At 38.7% G+C, this 23,552-nt stretch overlaps 1 pseudogene; it reads left to right on the top strand.

The window, feature by feature from the left end:
* Positions 1–18,572: 18,572 nt before the first annotated feature.
* On the top strand, positions 18,573–19,075 carry LOC148165062 (transcription factor BTF3 pseudogene; annotated as a pseudogene).
* Positions 19,076–23,552: the final 4,477 nt, after the last annotated feature.

Raw genomic sequence — 23,552 nt, 5'->3', positions numbered from 1 at the left:
AGGACCCTGGGATCATGACCCGAGCCAAAGGCAGACGCTTAATGACTGAGCCACCCAGGTGCCCCATCAACTTTATGTTTCTTTTAAAAAAAATCTTGTGACTATTCTAGTATTTTGCCTTTCCATAAACATTTTAGAATCAGCTTGTTAATATCTACCAAAAATCCTGCTAAGGTTTTGATTGGGATTATAATGAATTTATAAGCCAATAGGGGAGAACCAACATCTTAACAATATTGAGTCTTCTAATCTATTCCATATTTTTTGCTGCCATCATAAGTGGTTATGCTAATTATCAATTTGTTTTTCATACCCCAAGTAGTATTTTTCAGCTCTTAATTCTCAGGGACTAGGACACTGTCTAGCATAGACTAAGCACTCAGTAAATATTTGTTGACTATTGGCCTTAATGTTAGAAAATTTGGTTCTATTTCCGGCTCTACTCTACTCATTGTGATAATCTTGAGTAAGACACACAATACTCCTGAGCCTCATTGTGCCCATATGAAAATAATGCAGTGGGTCTAGATAATATGTAAGCATATTTGAGCTGTACTTCTTCTGTGAGTCTACAACTGAGCCAATTTGACATAAATTGCTAAAGCATATCATTTCCCCCTCTTATTCTGGATGGCTTATCTGTGGTAGGCAAGAGAATTAAGGGGAAAAATAAACTTACAAAAGTTTTTCTTACTCCATTGTTCAATTGAATTGAATACTCTTAGCATTAAATGTTTGAAACTTTATTTTTTTATTGAAGTGTAATTAACATACAGTGTTATAAATGTTTGAAACTTAAAAAATGTGAATTTATTGGGATTAGTGGGTCAAAATGGAAGGAAAAAAAGTCATGGTGATACTTGCTCATATCCCCCTCCATTTCACAGCCCTGTAGGAGAATAATTTAGCATGTAATACTCTCATCGTCTCGCCATTCTGCAAGTTGGATGTGACTGGCATTGAATGATCCGATAATGATCACCCCTATGTGGTAGACTTGATTATACATGATACTCTTTAAATTAAAAGCAATCAGGTTGGCCTTATGGAATCATGCAAAGGAGACAGTTGGGGCAACCAGAGCAATTCCACTTAGCTTCTGCCCTCCCTCATCCATCAGCAGTAGTGCCTGTTTCATTACCTACTGGTCACTCATTGTCTCAGGTTGTTAAAGCAGAAGAAGGGATTTCATTTTCATTGGCTATTTACTCCCAAGACTAGATCAGAGAAGTGGTGGCCTAATTATTAAGGGCTTAAATATTTTATCTTACTTAGGGAGACAACATTTGATAATACTTAATTTTAATCACTCTTGTGGTCAGGTCTTGCTGACCCATATGAAGAGATATCTCCTTTCATTTACTCAAATTATTACATTCTAAATTAAAACTTTTGAGCATAACTCTCACACTATTTCAAAGTGAAGATAATTGCAATCATATTTTTTTAGAAAAATATTTCAAAATTGTCACAGTCACCCCTAGTATTCCTTCTCTACCTCTGCAATTAGCAGTATATATCTACCACTCAACAGAAACTGTTCTTGTGAAATTTATCTATAGCTCCATTTTGTTTTTCCTTTACTTTTAGACTTGTCTGAGTTACTTAAAGCCTCTGACCACCATTTTTCCTTGGTGTTTTCTCCTTTGGCTTCCATAACACATCTTTATGTTAGTTTTTTTTTTACCTCTCTGGTTGCTTTTTTCTTTCCCCTTTGCAAGTTTTGCCGGACTTGGAGTGGCTTTGTGACCGTGAAGAGGAGGATGCAGTGGTGACCTGGAGGGACTGACAACCAGAAACCAATCGGGGTCAGACAAGGGGCAGTCATAGCAGATATCATCAGGGACAAGTGACAATGAAGACTACCTCAACACCTTGGCGCTATGCAGCCCTTGTGGGACAAGGGCACACATGCATTAGAAATGGGAAAGCACCTGAATTGACTGAGGTTAATTTTTCACATCCAGAAGGATGAAAGCTCAAAATAGAAATTAAATTCAGTTGTAGAAATAAAGTTATATCTTGGCAAAACTCAGTTTGTGGCCCAAGATTCAAGTTTACCAACATACAGCACTTTCAAATGGCTTTGTCTTATATGTCATTTGACCCTGATAATATTATAAAGAAGACAAATAAATTATAGTTGCTTTACATTCAGAGTTAAGTAAGTGTCCCAATGTCCATGCAATCCAACAACAATAAGGCAAGAATTGGATTTCAGGGCTTCTGCTCCATAATGCCATGTTCTTTTCACATAACTGGGGTTAACTGGCTATTTAATAGTTGCAGGAAAAAAAAAATCTAATAATCCATCATCAATGAGACTAGTGTCAAGTCAGATCCAGAAGGAAAGAAGTGCTATTCAGTAGCAATAGAAACTATTTTATGTGAAATACTTGTAAGTCAAACTAGTTGATACAGCCATTACTAGAGCTGATTGCGATGCAGTATAAACTGAGTCATTCTACTTTGTCATTTTAGTGTCTAATAATGATGCTGCAGACTTCAAAGTAGAGGAATAGCATTTTAGAGTTGGATTTAACCTCTTGTGAAGTCCTTTCATTTTACAGGTAGGAGAACAGAGATCTGGAAAGGTTATATATTAGCTGGTTAGTAATGGAAACAGAGTGAGGCCCCAGGTTTTAAGATGGTGCATTTTCCCTTACACCATCTTACCTTTGGGAAAACTAAAATGGTAGAATTGTTACTATTTTGGCTGAGCTGTAGAAGCTGAAGAAGGGGTAGGCCATTCAAAGAAAGTCATATTTACTTTGTCCTATGCTTTCTAGGCTAGATGTTCCTCCCTGTCCATTATCAGAGTATTTCAGTAAGCCTGTTAGAGGGCATTTGTGTTATCAAGGTAATAAGCTTTCCTTGGAAAATATGAATATTTTTAGCTTCTGAAGGTAGGGCTTGTTTCAGAGTCTATTTGCCCAGGGTGTGGTGGGTGGTAAATATATCTTTAGTCCATTAACTTCTATCTTTCATCATCATTTTCAAATAGTTCTCTTTAAAAGACTTGAAACTCAGACAATTTTTCCCAGCCCTTTAAGACATCCAGGTCTTAGACCAATGTATTATTCTACTGTGGGATGGTCATCTAAATTGCCGTACTTCCCATTTGCTTATTAGTCTTTAATATTTTTCCTTTTCCTTGTGCTTTTCATTACTTTTTATCTCAACTTCAATTACATCTTTCCTGTTTCTTTAATCACCACAAATTGGATAGTAAGTATACTTTGTTCCAAAGATACTGTCTTAATTCATCAACCATGTGGTCAATTAATTAGCCTAAATTCTTGAACACCTGTCAAGTCTTGCTGAGTTGGCAGGTTCTTTTCCTTCCTTATTTTCATTTTATGCTTTCTCTTTTTGACTAGTCATTTGGTTAAGCTCCAGTGTTGAATAATGTGGTTTTGCTCCAGGTTAGAATGTTTTAAAATTGAAATCTGGCCCTATAGTCTCTTTCTGTGTCATATGAAAACATATTTAACCACATCTAGTCTGTCTTTACCTAACCTACATAATTTCCCAAGACTCAGTGTCAGTTATTGAAGTGTTGTTAGGGAGTTGGATTCTGGCTGTTGTTGCTGAAGTCCAGGCACTTATCAGCCCTATGTGAGGCTACTGTATTATCCTCCTAACTGGTCTCAAGTTTTTTTTTTTTTTTTTTAATGTGTAAGGATTATATATATCCCTAGCTCTTCAAGTTTCTTTTACTCTAGACACATGAAGACACTTGATGGTCACCAAGTATGTCTCAGTGTCTTCCTTTATTCATTCTATCTACATGAAGTGCTCATATCTTTTTCTACCCATTGAACATTAGATGCCCACCTACATGACAAGACTCAGATGAAAGGTCACCTCCTCCATGTAATTTTGCTAACTCCTGCTGTCTTAGATTGGTTTCTAAGAAGCAGAGCCTGAGGCAAGGATTCATGTGCATTTGATTTATGGTGGAATTGCTCTTAGGAGGAACCTGTAAGTGAATGAGGAAAACAGGACAGCAAAGAACAAAGCAAGGTTGTTACCTTAGGAAAAGTTTGCCTTGGCCTAATCCACTGGTGGTGGGGTAGCTGCCCCTAGAATATTAACCATACCACAAAGTTTTCCCTTCATGAGATGGGGGCCAGTCTTTTGTACCCCCATATTGATTAGTCATTAAATATAGACTATCTTGGGAGTTGGTATATATTTCTAGCCATGTGACTGCCATCAACAGAGGGTAATTTTCTTGAACAAGGGGCAGTTGTGAGCTCTTAATAGCCAACACTCTCAGGACCCAGGACCCAGTAAATATGATGTGGAGGGGCCACAACAGCATCTAAAACATGTACTAAATTAGAATTTTTCACACCTCTGTGCTTTTACTTTATATAACTGTAGTTTATGTATCTCTGATTTCAATGATCTCATTTTTCTTTAATCTTTGGAAAATTAGAAATATTCAAAGTCACCTAGAATAGTTTATTCTTATGTTAATATAGCATCCAATGGTTTCAACAGTAAAATTATAGCTCACATTAAACAAATACCTTTGATTGTTTCAGTTTGTAATGTGACTATGAATAAAAGCCAAGGTTTTAAGGTTTATGACACTTCGGTTAAGGATATAAGCAAGCAACTCATAAAAAATAATAGAAATAGCCTATAAGCATATAAAAAATCATTAGCTTATGAATAATCATAATAATACAAAAAAATTAAGATACAAAAAGCACTCATAAAATTGGCAATTAGTTGGGGGGACGGAGCAAGATGGCAGAGGAGTAGGAGATCTGGATTTCGTCTGGTCTCAGGAATTCAGCTGGATACAGATCGAACCATTCTGAACACCTATGAACTCAACAGGCGATTAAAGAAAAGAATAGCAGCAACTCTCTGAACAGAAAAGCGACCACTTTCTGGAAGGTAGGACATGCGGAGAAGTGAATCCGAGGCGATATGTGAGAGGATAGACGGCAGGGGAGGGGGCCTCTGCCAGCCGCTTCTGGCAAGTGATAGAGCTGCAGAGCACAAAATTGGAACTTTTAGAAATTGGCTCAGGGACATCACTCCTGTGGCTAAGCGGGGGGTGGAACCCTCACAGGACAGTGTGGTCTCAGGACCCTCGGGGTCACAGAAAGACTGGGGGTGCCTGAGTGCAGCAGAGCTCCCAGGTATCGGAGTGGGAAAGCCAGCTGCAGAGACGGAGCTGAGGAACGGGCTCTCAGTTTGGGATTGCCATAAATTGTGATCCATGGCACAGTCGGGCCACTGCTCCTCCAGCAGGGTCCCAACAAGTGGCAGATCCGGGGAGATTCCCCTTCCTACCCCGGGAGAAGCCGTGCAGGAGCGCACCACAGGGATCTGCTGGGTTTGGAGACTCCACAATGTTTCAGGTGCCAGAGATAGAAATGCTCGGTCAAGGGCTGGGTGACCATGGAGTGCAGCCGGAGACCGGGGAGACGGGAGTGACTGACTGCTTTTCTCTGGGACCACACTGAGGAGTGGGCCCCGAGTTCTCGGCTCCTCCCGGGCAGAGATTGGGAGGCCGCCATTTTCACTCTCATCCTCCAAAGCTGTATGGGAAGCTTGCAGGGAACAAAAGCTCCCAAGAGCAAACCGGAGCAGATTACTTAGCCCGGACCGACAAGGGCAGGGCAATTCCACCTCTAGCAAAGACATTTGGGAACCACGGCAACAGACCCCTCCCCCAGAAGATCAGCAAGAACAGCCAGCCAAGACCATGTTTACTGATCAATGAGAATGGCAGAACTCCTGAGCTGGGGGAATACTGCACATAGAATCCATGGCTTTTTTTACCATGATTCTTTAGTCTTTCAAAGATAATTTTTTTAACTTTTTTTTTGAATTTTTCTTTTTCCCTTTATCAACAAACATCTTATCAATCCCTTTTTTAAAAAACATTTTTATTTTTCAATTTTAGAGTCATATTCTATCCCTTCATAATAGTTACCCTTATTTTTGACATATATATGTTGTTCTCTCTTTAAAATTTTGAAATACAGTTTCTTCTAATAGATCAAAATATACCCTAAATCTCTAGTGTATGGCTTTGTGCTAGTCTCCTGCCTGATCACATTCTCCCCCTTTCTTTCTTTTTTTTTGTAAATCCTCTTCTTTCTTTTTTCAAACAACCTCTTATCAATTCCTTTTATAAAATTTTTTATAATTTTCATCTTTACAGTCATATTCCATCCCTTCATCATATCAACCCTTATTTTTGTACATATAAGTTTTTCTTTCTTTAAAATTTTGGGAGATACTTTCTTCTAACAGACCAAAATACATCCAAAATCTAGTGTATGGCAGTGATCTATGCACCAGCCTGATCATATTTGATCATATTCTGTCTTTTTTGTTTTGTTCTGTTTTTGTTTGTTTTTATCTTTTTCTTTTCCTTTTTTTTTCTTTTTCTTCTTTCTTTCCCTTTCTTTTCCCCCAGTTTCAGGTCTTTTCTGATTTGTTTAGAGTATATTTTCTGGGGACGTTGTTACCCTGTTAGCATTTTGTTCTCTCATTCATCTATTCTCCCCTGGACAAAATGACAAGATGGAAAAATATCACCTCAACAAAAAGAACAAGAGGTAGTACTGACTGCCAGGGACCTACTCAATATGGACATTAGTACGATGTCAGACCTAGAGTTCAGAATCATGACTTTAAAGATACTAGCTGGGCTTGAAAAAAGCATGGAACTTATCTGAGAAACACTTTCTGGAGAAATAGAAGAACTAAAATCTAACCAAGTCGAAATAAAAAAGGTTATTAATGAGGTGCAATAAAAAATGGGGGCACTAACTGCTAGGATAAATGAGGCAGAAGAGAGAATCAGTGATATAGAAGACCAAATGATGGAAAATCAAGAAGTGGAGAAAAAGAGAGATAAACAACTGGATCACGAGGGCAGAATTCAAGAGATAAGCGATACCATAAGATGAAACAACATTACAATAATTGGGATCCCAGAAGAAGAAGAAAGAGAGAGGGGGGCAGAAGGTATATTGGAGCAAATTATAGAAGAGAACTTCCCTAATGTGGGGAAGGAAACAGGCATCCAAATCCAGGAGGCACAGTGAACCCTTCTCAAAATCAATAAAAATAGGTCAAAACCCTGACATCTAATAGTAAAACTTACGAGTCTCAGAGACAAAGAGAAAATCCTGAAAGCAGCTTGGGAGAAGAGATATGTAACCTACAATGGTGAACATTAGATTGGCAACAGACCTATCCACAGAGACCTGGCAGGCCAGAAAGGACTGATATGATATATTCAGATCACTAAATGAGAAAAATATGCAGCCAAGAATACTATATCCAGCTAGGCTGTCACTGAAAATAGAAGGAGAGATAAAAAGCTTCCAGGACAAACAAAAACTAAAGGAATTTGCAAACACGAAACTAGCCCTCCAAGAAATATTGAAAGGGGTCCTCTAAGCAAAGAGATAGCCTAAAAGCAACATAGACCAGAAAGGAACACAGACAAAATACAGTAACAGTCACCTTACAGGCAATACAATGGCACTAAATTCATATCTTTCAATAGTTACCCTGAATGTAAATGGGCTAAATGCCCCAATCAAAAGGCATAGGCTATCTGATTGGATTAAAAAACAAGACCCATTGATATGCTGTCTGCAAGAGACTCATTTTAGACCTAAAGACACCCCCAGATTGAAAGTGAGGGGGTGGAAAACCATCTACCATGCATCTACCATGCTAATGGACACCAAAAGAAAGCTGGGGTGGCAATCCTTATATCAGACAAATTAGATTTTAAACCAAAGACTGTAATAAGAGATAAGGAAGGACACTATATCCTACTTAAAGGGTCCATCCAACAAGAAGATCTAACAACTGTAAATATCTATGCCCCTAACACGGGAGCAGCCAATTATATAAGGCAATTAATAACAAAAGTGAAGAAACACATTGACAACAATACAATAATAGTGGGGGACTTTAACACCCCCCTGACTGAAATGGACAGATCCTCTAAGCAAAAGATCAACGAGGAAATAAAGACTTTAAATGACACACTGGACCAAATGGACTTCACAGACATATTCAGAACATTCCATCCCAAAGCAACAGAACACACATTCTTCTCTAGTGCCCATGGAACATTCTCCAAAATAGATCATATCCTAGGTCAAAAATCAGGTCTCAACTGGTACCAAAAGATTGGGATTATTCCCTGGATGTTTTCAGACCACAATGCTTTGAAACTAGAACTCAATCACAAGAGGAAAGCATGTGACAAAAAAAAAAAGCATTTGACAAAGTACGGCATCTTTTCTTGCTCAAAACTATCCCAGTATAGGGATAGAGGGTACATACCTCAATATTGTAAAAGCCATCTATGAAAAAACCTATAGCGAATATCATTCTCAATGGGGAAAAACTGAAAGCTCTCCCCCTAAGGTCAAGAACACAGCAGGGATGTCCACTATCACCACTGCTATTCAACATAGTATTAGAAGTCCTAGCCACAGCAATCAGACAACAAAAAGAGATAAAAGGCATCCAAATCGGCAAAGAAGAAGTCAAACTCTCACTGTTTGCAGATGATATGATACTTTATGTGGAAAACCCAAAAGACTCCACCCCAAAACTGCTAGAACTCATACAGGAATTCAGTCAAGTAGCAGGATATAAAATCAATGCACAGAAATCAGTGGCATTCCTATACACCAACAGCAAGATAGAAGAAAGAGAAATTAAGAAGTCGATCCCATTTACAACTGCACCCAAAACCATAAGATACCTAGGAATATATTTAACCAAAGAGGCAAAGGATCTGTACTCAGAAAACTATAAAATACTCAGGAAAGAAATTGAGGAAGACACAAAGAAATGGAAAAACATTCCATGCTCATGGTTTGGAAGAACAAATATTGTGAAGATGTCAATGCTACCTAGAGCAATCTACACATTCAGTGCACTCGCCATCAAAATACCATCCACTTTTTTCAAAGAAATGGAACAAATAATCCTAAAATTTGTATGGAACCAGAAAAGACCCCGAATAGCCAGAGGAATGTTGAAAAAGAAAAGCAAAGCTGGCGGCATCACAATTCCAGACTTCCAGCTCTATTACAAAGCTGTCATCATCAAAACAGTATGGTACTGGCACAAAAACAGACACATAGATCAATGGAACAGAATCGAGAGCCCAGAAATGGACCCTCAACTCTATGGTCAACTAATCTTCGACAACGCAGGAAAGAATGTCCAATGGCAAAAAGACAGTCTCTTCAACAAATGGTGTTGGAAAATTGGACAGCCACATGCAGAAGAATGAAACTGGACCAATTCCTTACACCACACATGAAAATAGACTCAAACTGGTTGAAAGACCTAAATGGGAGACAGGAGTCCATCAACATCCTAAAGGAGAACACAGGCAGCAACCTCTTTGACCTCAGCCGCAGCAACTTCTTCCTAGAAACATCGCCAAAGGCAAGGGAAGCAAGGGCAAAAATGAACTATTGGGACTTCACCAAGATAAAAAGCTTTGGCACAGCAAAAGAAACAGTCCACAAAACCAAAAGACAACCAACAGAATGGGAGAAGATATTTGCAAATGACATATCAGATAAAGGGCTAGTATCCAAAATCTATAAAAAACTTATCAAACTCAACACTCAAAGAACAAATAATCCAATCAAGAAATGGGCAGAAGACATGAACAGACATTTTTCCAGAGAAGACATCCAAATGGCCAACAGACAAATGAAAAAGTGCTCAACATCGCTCAGCATCAGGGAAATCCAAATCCAAACCTCAATGAGATACCACCTCACACCAGTCAGGATGGCTAAAATTAACAAGTCAGGAAACGACAGATGTTGGCGGGGATGCACAGAAAGGTGAACCCGCCTACACTGTTGGTGGGAATGCAAGCTGGTGCAGCCACTCTGGAAAACAGTATGGAGGTTCCCCAAAAAGTTGAAAATACAGCTACCATACAACCCAGCAGTTGCACTACTGGGTATTTACCCCAAAGATACAAATGTAGGGATCCGAAGGGGTACGTGCACCCCAATGTTTATAGCAGCAATGTCCACAATAGCCAAACTGTGGAAAGAGCCAAGATGTCCATCGACAGATGAATGGATAAAGAAGAAGTGGTGTATATATATATATATATATATATATATATATATATATATATATGTAATGGAATATTATGCAGCCATCAAAAGGAATGAGATCTTGCCATTTGCAATGACGTGGATGGACCTGGAGGGTGTTATGCTGAGCAAAATAAGTCAATCAGAGAAAGACATGTATCATATGATCTCACTGATATGAAGAATTCTTAATCTCAGGAGACAAACTGAGGATTGCTGGAGTGGGGGGGGTGGGAGGGATGGGGTGGCTGGGTGATAGACTTTGGGGAGGGTATGTGCTATGGTGAGCGCTGTGAATTGTGCAAGACTGTCAAATCACAGATCTGTACCTCTGAAACAAATAATGCAATATATGTTAAGGAAAAAAAATAAGAAGAAGATAGCAGGAGGGGAAAAATGAAGGGGCAGAAATCGGAGGGGGAGACGAACCATGAAAGACAATGGACTCTGAAAAACAAACTGAGGGTTCTAGAGGGGAGGGGGATGGGGGGATGGGTTAGCCTGGTGATGGGTATTAAAGAGGGCACGTTCTGCATGGAGCACTGGGTGTTAAGCACAAACAATGAATCATGGAACCACTACATCAAAAACTAATGATGTAATGTATGGTGATTAACACAACAATAAAAATTTTAAAAAAATTTGCAACTAGTACAAAGTATTCTAGTCCTTAGTGTTGCTATGGTCGGTATGATGTGGGTGAATAGATAGTCTTATACATTGTTTATGGTAGTATATATATACATTGGTATAGTCTTTTTTTTTTTTTTTTTGGAGGAGGGGATGTCAACCTAGCAATGTGTATCCAAGGTACATGACCTTTGGGATGCCTGGGTGGCTCCATTGGTTAAACGTCTGCCTTCAGCTCAGGTCATGATCCTAGGGTCCTGGGATTGAGTCCCGCATTAGGCTCCTTGCTCAGCAGGGAGCCTGCTTCTCCCTCTGCCTGCTGTGCTCTCTCTCTCTCTGACAAATAAATAAATAAATAAAAATCTTAAACAAAACAAAACAAAGTACATGGCCTTTGATAAGGAATTTTACATTTTGGAGGTCAACCTAGAGAAATGATTGAAAAGCAACCATTTAATGAATAACATTTTTATTTCAGTCCACTCATAATAATGAAAATTTGTAAACAGTATGTCTAAAAATCAGTGATTGGTTAAATAATTTTGAAGAACTTAGCCTTTGAAATGATATAACTATATTTATTGACATAAAAAAATACTCATAATACATTGTTTAAAAAGCAGGGTATTAACGATAGATAATTGCCTTCTATCATTTAGGTATGATTCCCTGGCACTCTAGCAGAACAAGAGATTGGATAAAGGAAGAATAAGAATATGTACGTTATAGCAACTATGTTACATTTGCCAATTACTTAGCTTCTCTGAGAATTAATATTATCAACTGCAAAACAAGAGTAGAAATAATACTATTTATTTGGCAGAAATATAAGAATTGGAGAAAATGTATTTAAAATGCCTAGCATAATACCTGATGCTTAGCAAACTTTTAGTAAATGCTAACAGCCATCCTTACCATTACCACCACTATCACCAATTCTGCCAGTATCAATCAAGAAGGAGGCACACCTGCAGGTAGAGAAATTTCAAGGTGATTGTGGGATGAGGACTACTTGACACATACACATTTTTATACATTGGTTATCAGGCTAAATCAAAGACTACTATCTACCAGGAATATTCCTGGTAGGAGAAGGCTTTAAAATAGTCTTGCTAACCCTCTCAAATTATGAATGAGACTCAGAAAGTTTAGAGGATTTCTACAATATCCCTCCTTGTCAGAGCTAGCAGATTCCCATCTGCAGTGTCTCTGCTATGAAAAGAAGTGTCTCAACAGAAAAAAAGAAGCTCTCAAAGATGCATACTGAGAGGTACTCAGGGCACTGGGACCCTTTCTCTATACAATTCCTGAACTCTTTTGTTCCATGCACAATTGAATGTTTATTGTTTTCATTTGTCTGAGACTCCACCCATCTCTTCTCCTTATTCTTTGGTGAATTCCTTCTTTCACTGTGATCCTGGAAGGACCAGCAGTAATATTATCCTGCACCTCCTGGCCACAAAGTGTTGGGGCTTTACTAAGCCTGGCCATCCATAGCACACCATCTCCCTTGTCATAGCTCTAAGGCACATGAACTAAGCCAGGCCATTAAGAATCCTTCTATGAATTTTTAATTTACTGATAGAAGAGAGAAGCCCCATCTTTCCTTTGTGAATGCTAAGTTCGGATGCTATATGCCTGCATTTGTCTGTGGTCATGTTCTCCTCTTACCCTACCAAAAGGAGAAGATCCAGATATGGTTGAATAGGATGAGTGAGACACACAGAGAAACAGATCCAAGAAATGGTGAAAGGAAGTCTAGATAGTACCATATGAATTGATGACACCTCTAAGTCTAGTTACAATGAATGTTTTCCCCAGTTTCATGGACCAAGTGCTGTCTCTCACTCCCTTTCTCTTATCTTTTTCTCTTTCTCTCCTTCTCTCTCTGTTCTAAAATTACATTGAGTTGAAGTTTTACCATTTGAAAGCAACAAATCTGTTCAACACAGCACGTTGCTTATTCTGGTCTTCAATAACTGCCTTCTGTATTTTTAGGATATCACACCCATTCCCTTCTCTATCCTCAGTTATTAGCCAGGACACAGGAGGCATCCTGCATCCCTGGATTTCCTCCTGGCTTTGTCTTTCAGCTGCTCATGTTATGGTGAGATGAGCTATTTGGATGTCAGACTAAAAATCTGCCAGAGGAGCTTTCTCTGATTTCTGTCTTTTCCTCATGAGTAGAAGTAGAGATTTTAGAGGTGAGTGAATGTAGCCCTGTCATTTTACTAATGAGGAATCAATGTTTTGGAAGCATTTCCTAAGGTGAAAGGTAGAGCTTGACTCAAGTGTCACCAAATTTATGGTTCAGGGTTATTTCCTTCACTGCAGCCTGTCCCTCCAATCTCACTGGGGTCATCTTCCTCTCCTGAAAACTTGAGAAAGATCCTCTGCTGCCTTGGTTCTAGTGAATGAGAGGAGAGTTCACACCATGTTTGGAAAATGGACCAAGCCCTCTATGGTCATACATTTAACCTAGTTGCATGAACTCTATATTCTGTAAGATTAATGTGAATGAGTGTGTGGTCTTTCACAAAGTCTATTTTACTTTCCTATATCAGTTTGTCCAAAAATACTTAAAGATAGAATATTCTATGTCTTTTTTTATTCCAAAACCAACCATCTTCATCAACTTCTGAATGGCTATTACTTCCTGAATATTTCTGGTTTCATTTTTTTTCTTTTTTTAAGATTTTATTTATTTATTTGCCAGAGTGAGAGAGAGCACAAGCAGAGGGAGTGGCAGGCAGAAGGAGAAGCAGACTCCTGCTGACAAGGAGTCCAACGTGGGACTTGATCCCAGGACACTGAGATCATGACCTGAGCCGAAGGCAGATGCTTAACTGACTGAGCCACCCAGGCATCCCTCTGGTTTCATTTCTAACATAAACATTAATATTGTGTTTGAGCTTTATTCCCCTGCAAGGGGCTGGCTTGTCATTAACAACCAATAAGACACAGTACAAGCCTGAAAAATGCATTTTAAAAATAACTAAGTTAATTTGTTAACAATATTAAAAGATTTCAAGTTCATGACAAAATCTTTGTTAGGAACCAAATGGGAATGGGCCTCACTCTTTTTTTTTCATTAATTTTTTTATTAAGGTATAATTGACATATGAAATTATATTAATTTTGGGTGTGCAACATAATGAGTCTATATTTCTATACACTGTGAAATGATCACCACAATGAGCTTAGTTTCCTCTTGTCACCTTATAAAGTTACATAATATGCAATACAATGTTATTGACAACAGTCACCATGTTGTACATCACATCCCTATGACTTATTTTATGATTGAAAGTTTGTATCTCCTACCCCCCTTCCATTTTCCAACTCCTCAGACCCCTCCCCTCTCCAATAACTGTCAAATTTGTTCTCTGCATTCATGAATTTGGTTTTCTTTTCTTTTGTGTTTTATTTTTTAGATTCCACATGTACATGAGATTATATAGTATTTGTTTTTCCTCTAACTTATTTTACTCACTATAATATTCTTTTTTTTTTTTGAGAGAGAGAGAGCATGCAAGTATTGGGAGAGAGAGGCAGAGGGAGAGGAAGAAGAGAATCTCCAGCAGACTCCCTGCTGAGGATGGAGCCCCACATGGGGCATGATCTTACAACCCTGAGATCACGACCCAAGTGGAAATCCAGAGTTGGATGCTTAATCAACTGAGCCACCCAGGCACCCCTACTCAGCATAATATTCTCAAGGTCCATCCATGTTATCACAAGTGGCAAGATTTCATTCTTTTTTATGGTTGAATAATACTCTGTGTGAGTGTGTATGTGTGAGTGTGAGTGTGTGTGTGTGTGTGTGTGTGTGTACCCCACATCTTTATCCATTCATCCATCAGTAGACCCTTAGGTTGCTTGCATATCTTGGCTATTGTGAATAATGCTGCAGTGAAGATAAACGTGCATATATCTTTTCAATTTAATGTTTTCAATTTCTTCAGATAAATACCCAGAAGTGGATTTCCTAGATCATATGGTAGTTCTACTTTTGTTTTGTTTGAGAAGCCACCATACTGTTTTCCATAGTAGCTGTAGCAATTTACAATCCCATCAACAATGTATGAGGGTTACCTTTTCTCCATATCATTGCCAACCATTATTATTTTGTCTTTTTGATACTAGCCATTCAGACTGGTGTGGAGGATAGAAATGGAAGAGTCAATTTTAGAGTCAGAGAAAAAACTGATTGGCCATTGCTGTCTCTGAAGATGGAAGGAGGTGACTTTTAGAAGCTGGACAAGCCAAGAAAATGATTCCTCCCCAGATCCTCCAAAAGGAACATAGTCCTGTTGATACTTTGATTTTAACCCAGAGAAAACCTGTTTGCACCTCTTGCTGCCAGAATTGTAAAACACATAATAAATATATGTTGTTTTAAGCCACCAAGTTTGTAGTAATTTGTTACAGCAGCCATAAGGTACAAATACAGTGTTTTATAAAATCATATGACCACAGAATACCTAATATCTCCTAGATCTTGTATCCAAATTTGGGATAAAATTTTGGAAGAATGATAGTCTCAGCCCTTCTTCATTCTCTAAATTAGCCCTATCCAATAGAGCTTTCTGCACTGATGGACGTGGTTTATATCTGTGCTATGGTAACCACTAACTATAGGTAGTTACTGAGCACCTGCATTGTGGTTGGTGCAACTGAGAAAGTGAAATTTAAATTTTATTTTATCTTAATTAATTTAAATTTAAATACCTACATGTAACTACTGGCTAATGTACTAGACAATACAGCTTTAGATCAAAGTTTTCAGATTCAGTTGCCTATATAGGCCATTGTATATAAAAATGAGAAGCTTACCAAATATAAATAAGATAACAGTGAAAGACTTATGATGAATAGCATTGACTCTTGGTCTCAATGTTCCAGAGATTGACAATGGAGTGGAAGAAGGGTGCTCTTCAGAGCGTGTGCCTTGGCGGTAAGGGAGAGAGCTACTCTGTTCCTGCCAGTTATAGCAATGAGGAAACAGATACTTATTATCAGAGAAAATTTTTCAAGAGAAGCTAGGAATTTGGGTTTTTATCTTAACTACTCAGATCCCTCAAGTTTCAGATAAAGGCAAACATACCTATGGGGCACATCAGCCTGTAGACTTAGTTTAGATGCCCTGAACAGGAATGATGCAGAAAGTTTTCCTTTATTTTAATTCTGAGGCCCTGGCCTAAGGAAGAGATGTGAATATCAGCTGTTGAGTATTGTTGTACAGACTGGGGCACTGCACAGGGACACACATATTGTGAGTCATTATTGACATTGCACAAATCAAGGATGCATGCAATTATTCAGATAATTTTTTGGCAAATAGTGGTATTTTGTTCTAAGAAAGTCAGCACATTATGACAATTTTCCAATAGATGGAAATAAATTGCCTTGAAGACAAGAATTTTTTGTTTGTTTTTATATTGCTATATGTGGGGTAGTGGCAACTTTGATAAGGAGAGGTTCAAAGGAGAATACCTAGGACGGCTGCCTATCAGATAAAATTCAGCTTTATGAACCCACTATTTGTAAACTCTGAACTTTTTTCTTACACATTTATTAAAAGAAAAGATCTGGGGGCATCTGGGTGGCTCAGTTGGTAAAGTGTCTGCCTTCGGCTCAGGTCATGATCCCAGGGTCCTGGGATCGAGTCACGTGTCAGACTCCCTGCTCAATGGGGAGCCTGCTTCTCCCTCTCCCTCTGCCCTTTCCCCTGCTTGTGCTCTCTCTTTCTCTCTTTCTCCCCCCCCCAAATAAATAAATAGAATCTTAAAAAAAAAAAAGATCTGAAACTCTCCCAGAAGGTGCCAGACCAACTTATACCAGCTGAGTATTCCTGCTATGTTCTTCTCTCAGAGAGCACTCTCTCAGAGAGCATATCACTGCTCTTCATTGCATTGTCTTATTTACTTGATTTATCTTTATGGTCCCAGTGCCTGCTAACACAGAAACCTCACATAGAATCTGCTCCATAGATTCTTGTTGGAAGAATATTTTTTCTTTTGTATACCCAGTACAGGTATCCCTTTTTCCTTCTAGCTCTACCTGTTTTTTTTCCCCCTCAATCCTTGTCTTTACCTCTCTTTGTCCCCGTTTGCCTCAGTTTCTCACTCTCTGCTTTCATCTCTCTATCCTCACTTCTCTCACATTGTCTCTTCATCACCTGCTGAATTGTTTCTGTCTCCCTCTCATTCACTTTCCTTTTTCTTTTTTCTTTTCTTTTCTTTTCTTCTCTCTCACTTCTCACTCTGCTCACTGTTCCCTTAAGTGGGGATTTGGTATCCAAAAATTGAGACAGCAAAAGATGTGACACATCAAACTTAATTTCCCAATTATTTCTTTATCAGGAAGTTTCAGGCTTTTCTTCTTTCCAAGATGTGGAAACATGCTTGAGAATGAGTGACAGGTCCTTTCAAATATGAAAATCTTTCTCAAAAGCATCAGGGTAAGACCACTTGAAAAGTCATTGACCTTCAGCAACTGAAGTCTCCTGGTGGCAGCTTTCCTCTTCCTTTTCTCTCTTTCTTTTTTTTTAGATTTATTTATTTATTTATTTGACAGAGAGAGACACAGCGAGAGAGGGAACACAAGCAGGGGTAGTGGGAGAGGGAGAAGCAGGCTTCCCGCCGAGCAGGGAGCCCGATGTGGGGCTCGATCCCAGGACTCTGGGACCTTGATCTGAGCCGAAGGCAGATGCTTAACGACTGAGCCACCGAGGCGCCCCTCTTTTATTTTAGAAAATAAGCTGGAAGCATCAAGGTGGAATTTTCTGCAGAAAATGAGAGTCAAACAGCTGCCTATTTTAGTTTCCATGGAGTCCACTCTTCTTGGGTCAGAAGAAGTGGTGAGCCTGGTATTCAGATATGTGATTTGCAAATACCTTCTCCCATTCCGTAGGTTGCCTTTTAGTTTTGTTGGTTGTTTCTTTCACTGTGCAGAAGCTTTTTATTTTGATGTAGTCCCAATAGTTTATTTTTGCTTTTGTTTCCCTTGCCTCAGGAGACATATCCTGAAAAATGTTTGTTATGGCTGATGTCAGAGACATTCTGCTTGTTCTCTCTTCTAGGATTTTTATGGTTTTAGGTCTCATATTTAAGTCCTTAATCTATTTTGAGTTTATTTTTGTGTATGGAGGACTTTTTTTTTAAATAAAACTTTTCTTTGACTTACATTTGATTGAGCAAAGTTGGAGATTCAGTAGATAATTACATATGCTCTCCCTTGCTCTTTCTGCTTCAACCTCACTGGCCTTTTTTATTCTCTTGAATTCCTCACATTTCTTCCTGCTCTTTCTTTTTCATAGAATGCTCCTTATTATCCTCTTCAACTACTTCACTTCTGCTTGTCCCTCAGTTCTCCCTAGATGTCATTGTCTTTGGGAAACCATCACTGATTTTCTGACTATCATTACATTACAATGGTCTTCCAAATATGGGATTTCACCCATATGGGAAATACACCTCTCCTTCATATATTTGTCCCGGTTGTTATTTAATATTTCTTTCTGTAATTATTTGATAAATATCTGTCTCTTCTACTAGTCTATATGCTCCAGAGATACAGGGGCTGATTTGGGTTACTTTCATCTGGTGTTTGGCAGTGAGCTTAGTACATGGTATGCGTTCAGTAAATATTTGTTAAGTGAGTAAATGGATGAATAAAAAACAGGACCAGAGCTGCCATCTCATGTCCCCACATGTGTGCACCTAACCTCAGCTGGTCCACCTGAGAACTCCTGAACACCAGCACTAGTCCCCCTCATGGTCTCATTTCTGCTCCAACATGATAAAAGAAACTGTCAGGAACCAGGAGAAACTCACCAAACTGCAAGTTCAAGTGCACATTGGTGGGAAAGGAACTGCTCATGGAAAGAAGGTGGTCCATAGAACGGCTACAGCAGATGATAAAAAACTTCAGTTCTCCTTAAAGAAGTTAGGGGTAAACAGTATCTCTGGTATTGAAGAAGTGAATATGTTCACAAACCAAGGAACAGTGATCCACTTTACCTAAACCCACCTTTACCTAAATCCTAAACTTCAGGCATCGCTGGCTGCGAACACTTTCACCGTTACAGGCCGTGCTGAGACAAAGCAGCTGACAGAAATGCTAGTATCTTAAACCAACTTGGTGCAGACAGTCTGATTAGTTTAAGAAGACTGGCTAAAGCTCTGCCCAAACAATCTGTGGATAGAAAAGCACCCCTTGCTACTGGAGAGGATGATGATGATGAAGTTCTTAATCTTGTGGAGAATTTTGATGAGGCTTCCAAGAATGAAGCAAACTGAATTGAGTCAGCTTCTGAAGAAGATAAAACTTGAAGAAGTTACTGGGAGCTGCTATTTTATATTATGACTGCTTTTCAAGATTTTATTCATGGATCTGATAAAATCTAGATCTCTAATATTTTTAAGCCCAAGCCCCTTGGACACGGCAGCTCTATTCAGTTTTTGCTTATACACAATTCATTCTTTGCAGCCAATTAAGCTGAAGAAGCCTGGGAATAAAGTTTGAAACAAGGTTGATAACGTTCTTTGCCAAGGAAAAAAAGAAAAACAGGACCACAGCCCTGCAGTGTCATTATAGTGAATCAACTTAGCCAGGATCTTTGTTTGTTATTATTTAATAATCACAAGGGACAACATAGCAAGTAGGTGCAGACCAGTCAGGCCCAGAAATAGAGACATCCTTGCAGTGGACACTCCAAGGACCATTACAGGTAACGCTCTGGGAGGCAAAGGAAAGGGAGAGGCTCACAAAAAGAAAGGTCAATGGCTCTGGTGAAACCAACTGAATTCCTACTCAATCAATTCATATTGCTTGCAAATAAGAAATCTTGCCCTATGAAGTGTGACAGAAAAAGCTAGGAAACGGCTCTGTCTAGTGGACTCCCTGAACAAACACCAGTCAAACCAAATGCTGTGTCCTGCAATAGCCAGAGGTGGGAAAGTGGGGATGCTTTTGGCAGATCAGCAAAACCTCAACATGCAGAAATGCCATTCTTTTGGAGATAAGTCTTCATGAGACCCACTAGATTGCTGGTGTCACAAAACTCCTGCTTTCCAAAGTTTAAAGGGATAATCTAATTCCGTGGGGGCAATTTTACCCCCCAGGGGACATTTGGCAATGTCTAGAGATATTTTTGATGTGACAACTAAGGAAGAGGGTTGCTGCTGGCATCTAATGAGTAGAGGACAAGGATGTTGCAGAACATCCTATACCACACAGGAAAGCCCCCCCGACAGAGAATTATCTAACCAAAATTATCTAGTCAGTGTGTCACTATTGAGAAATTCTGGTCTAAATAATGTGACTGAAACTCTCTTGCTTCTTAGGAAAGTTTTGTATTGGAAAAAAAATCTTGTATTAGAAAATGTTACCTTCATACTTTGAGGTAGTATATAGAACTGCATTGCCCAGGAGAGTAGAAACTAGCTACTGAGCACTTGAAATATGACTAGTCTGAATTTGAGATATTCGTATGTGAAATACATACTGGATTTCTTAGTATGAAAAAATATATAATATCTCATAATAATTTAAAATTATTCTTTCCATGTTGAAATTATAATTTTGAAATATTGAATAAAATAAAATAAATTATTAAAATTAATTCCACCTGTTTCATTTTACATTTTTTTCATATGAATTACTAGAAAATTTAAGTTACATATGTGGCTCATCTCATATTTCCATTGGACAGCCCTGGCCTAGAAAAAGAGAAGCTAGTGAATTAGAGATTTTGGACAGAAGATATTCTCATTGGAAAAGAACAAAAGCTAAAAGAAATAATATTTCATTTATTCTTTAATTTCTGCACCCAGGAGACATTTTTTTAAAGTAGGTTCCATGTCCAGTGTGGAGCCCGATATGGGGCTTGAAATGATGACCCTGAGATCAAGTCCTGAGCTGAGATCAACAGTCAGATGCTTAACTGATTGAGCCACCCAGGCACCCCCAGTAGACATTTTTGAACACATGCTATGTGCTAATTATCTGGCATATTAAAGATCAACATCTCGGGGCTCCTGGGTGTCTCAGTTGGTTAAGCGACTGCCTTTGGCTCAGGTCATAATCCCAGGGTCGTGGAATCTAGCCCTGCATCGGGCTCCCTGCTCGGCGAGAAGCCTGTTTCTCCCTCTCCCACTCCCCCTGCTTGTGTTCCCTCTCTCACTGTCTCTCTCTCTCTGTCAATTAAATAAGTAAATAAAGTCTTAAAAAAAATCAACATCTCTTCCTTTGTGAAGAAATCATAGTCTATTAAAGAAGTCAGAGAGTTAATAAAAGGGATTGCAGAAAAATTGTATATTACTGTGTATATATAGAGAAAAGTGTGATTAGCTACCTAGATGAGTCAGGGAACATAAAGAGGTGATGAAGTTTCATTAAGATCTGTCCTTTGACATCTTTGAATATTATCTGACTATTCCCTATCCTGGGACTTATCACCTGGAATGTGATCTTTACCTCTCTCTGCTAACTAACACCCTGCCTAACTTGAACTGAATGACTGAACCCTCATGGGACCACTGTAGCCCAAAGAGATGACTTGTGATTTTGAACTTCTAAAGGTGTTGATTTGTTTGATCTCAATAGGTACTTCGTAATATAGTTCTTCCCAAGGCTCTCTTGTCCTATCTCCTGTAAAGTACACGAAATACTGAAACAGAGGTACACAAATATGCTTATTAAATGCAAGAATGACAATTCCAAAGGTCTCATTTAAGTTAAGTCCTGCTTATAATTCTTTCTTGGATTGTAGGACAATGCAGTAGCACACGGGCTCTGTATTAATTTCTTCACTAAATGATCTAACTGTGCACTCTGTTCACTCTGGTCCTTTGCCCTTCATGTTCCCTTTGCACTTTTCCACACTGCTCTTTGCATGGATAACTTCTTTAGCCTTTAGGTTTCAGTTTCAATACCATTTCCTCTGGTAATTGCCACCCTACAAGATTATGTGCTCCTTCTCCTAAAGCACTGTCTCCTGAGAGAGTCCTTCTCACAGTGTACTTTAATGCTGGTTCAGTGTTCCATCTTCTTCATTAGACTGTGAGCTCTCAGTGTCTATTTCTATATTTCATTTGCTTACTGTTATGTCCTTAGAATTCAGCCCCAAATGTGACACATAGTATGCCTTAGATTGGGCTCCCCAGAAGCAGTTACCAGGGTGAGGATTTGTGTGCAGATGATTTTATTAGAAAGGATTCCCAGGAGAAAGAGAATTGGTGTCGGAGGTGGGGGTGTGGGGGTGGGGGAAAAGACAGGGAAAAAGCAGAAGCCCAGCAAGGGTATAATTTCAGGTGATGTCCCACTTGATGAGGGGATGAAGTAAGCCTCATCCTGATCCCCATGAGAGCTCTGGAATCTTACATCTCCTATTTTTCTCAGCCCAAGCCAGGAGTTAGCTTTCCACTAGTCAATCATTGGAAATGACCACTCTTGGGGGACATAAGCTCTTAGGCCCTTCTGGTTCTCTGCCCTAGCAGGGAAAGCAGGCAAAGTGACTCTCATAGCCCAAGGAAGTTTTATGAAGAGCGTAGCAGGGGCAGGCCATTAAAAGCAAAAGCACAGATGTTGGAGTAGGGGTGCACAGAAAATGTAAAGGGAATCTGAGAGATCCAGATGAAGCAGAGACAAAGTCTGCTACATAGTAAAAAAAAAAAAAAAAAGTCACTAGATGGATAATTTAAAAATCCTCTTTCAGATTGACTGGCAACAGCACAATTAATCCAAACCAAGCAGTTATGTGGATATTTATACTTACTATAATTGACAAAAGTAGCAAATATGGGATTGTGCCTTGCTAATTTTGGAATTGAAGAAATTTGTATATCATTTTATATAAAATGAGTGATCAGCAATTGATTGATCTACCAGATTACAGTTTTAAGAAAAGCTTGGATGAACATATTAATTATGAATCTACAATATGTTTTTGAGGGAGAAGTTAGGATCTTTTAAAAACATTTGTCTAGTAGTTTAGCTGATTTTAAAGAAAGAAGCTACGATGTTCATCTACAGAACTTCTCTTGATACTACAGTTATAGAACTATTTTGTTTGCCAAACCAGTAGCTGAACCCATTATGGTTTAATTTATAGATATGACCAATGTAGAAAATAACCCAGTATGGCAATACTCATAATCAAGCCAATTGTAAAAAAAAAATAAGTAAAATGACATGGCATCTTACTCTGATCTCAGAGCTAAATAGAAAAACTTCCTGAATGAAATCTTTGATCAGTATTTTTAATTTTATACAGCAATTGTAATGCCTCCCTTGAATTTATGTTATGGTGCTGTACCTGGTAGAGGGATCATTATGCATCATGAAAACAGTTCGGTCTCACTAAGATGCTTCTGATGGAGGTTTACACTCCCAGAGTTTGTCTTTAAACCTGAGTGCATAGCAAAATATAAATCATATGGTGTTTACTACAGAAAAATTTGTAAGAGAGTGATCAATGTAGTGGAGATTGTACAATGAATGATTTCAGATCAAGTACATGATTCTTCCTGTAGCAGGAATCTTATTTTTAGTACTTTTCACAGATACCAGCACTGTGCATGATTATTTAGAGCTGTCCTGACTCTAACTTCTCATTTTATTGCTTTACCGAGGTAAACTCTTTTTGGAAAATGGAATTTAAAATTGGGATAAATTAAGGAGAAAGTAATTCCATCTGGAAGGAATCACCAACATCACCTCAGATTTTGCCTTTGCCTTTCTACTTCCTTGTTAATGAGCAAATAAACTACTTTA

Source organism: Eumetopias jubatus, unplaced genomic scaffold (genome assembly GCF_037043125.1).
Source record: "Eumetopias jubatus isolate StellerSeaLion01/CBP00866 unplaced genomic scaffold, mEumJub1_p1.0 scaffold_1, whole genome shotgun sequence".
Classification (NCBI taxonomy): domain Eukaryota; kingdom Metazoa; phylum Chordata; class Mammalia; order Carnivora; family Otariidae; genus Eumetopias; species Eumetopias jubatus.
Note: the sequence above shows the minus strand (reverse complement) of the source record. Positions and strands in the feature narration are given on the sequence as shown.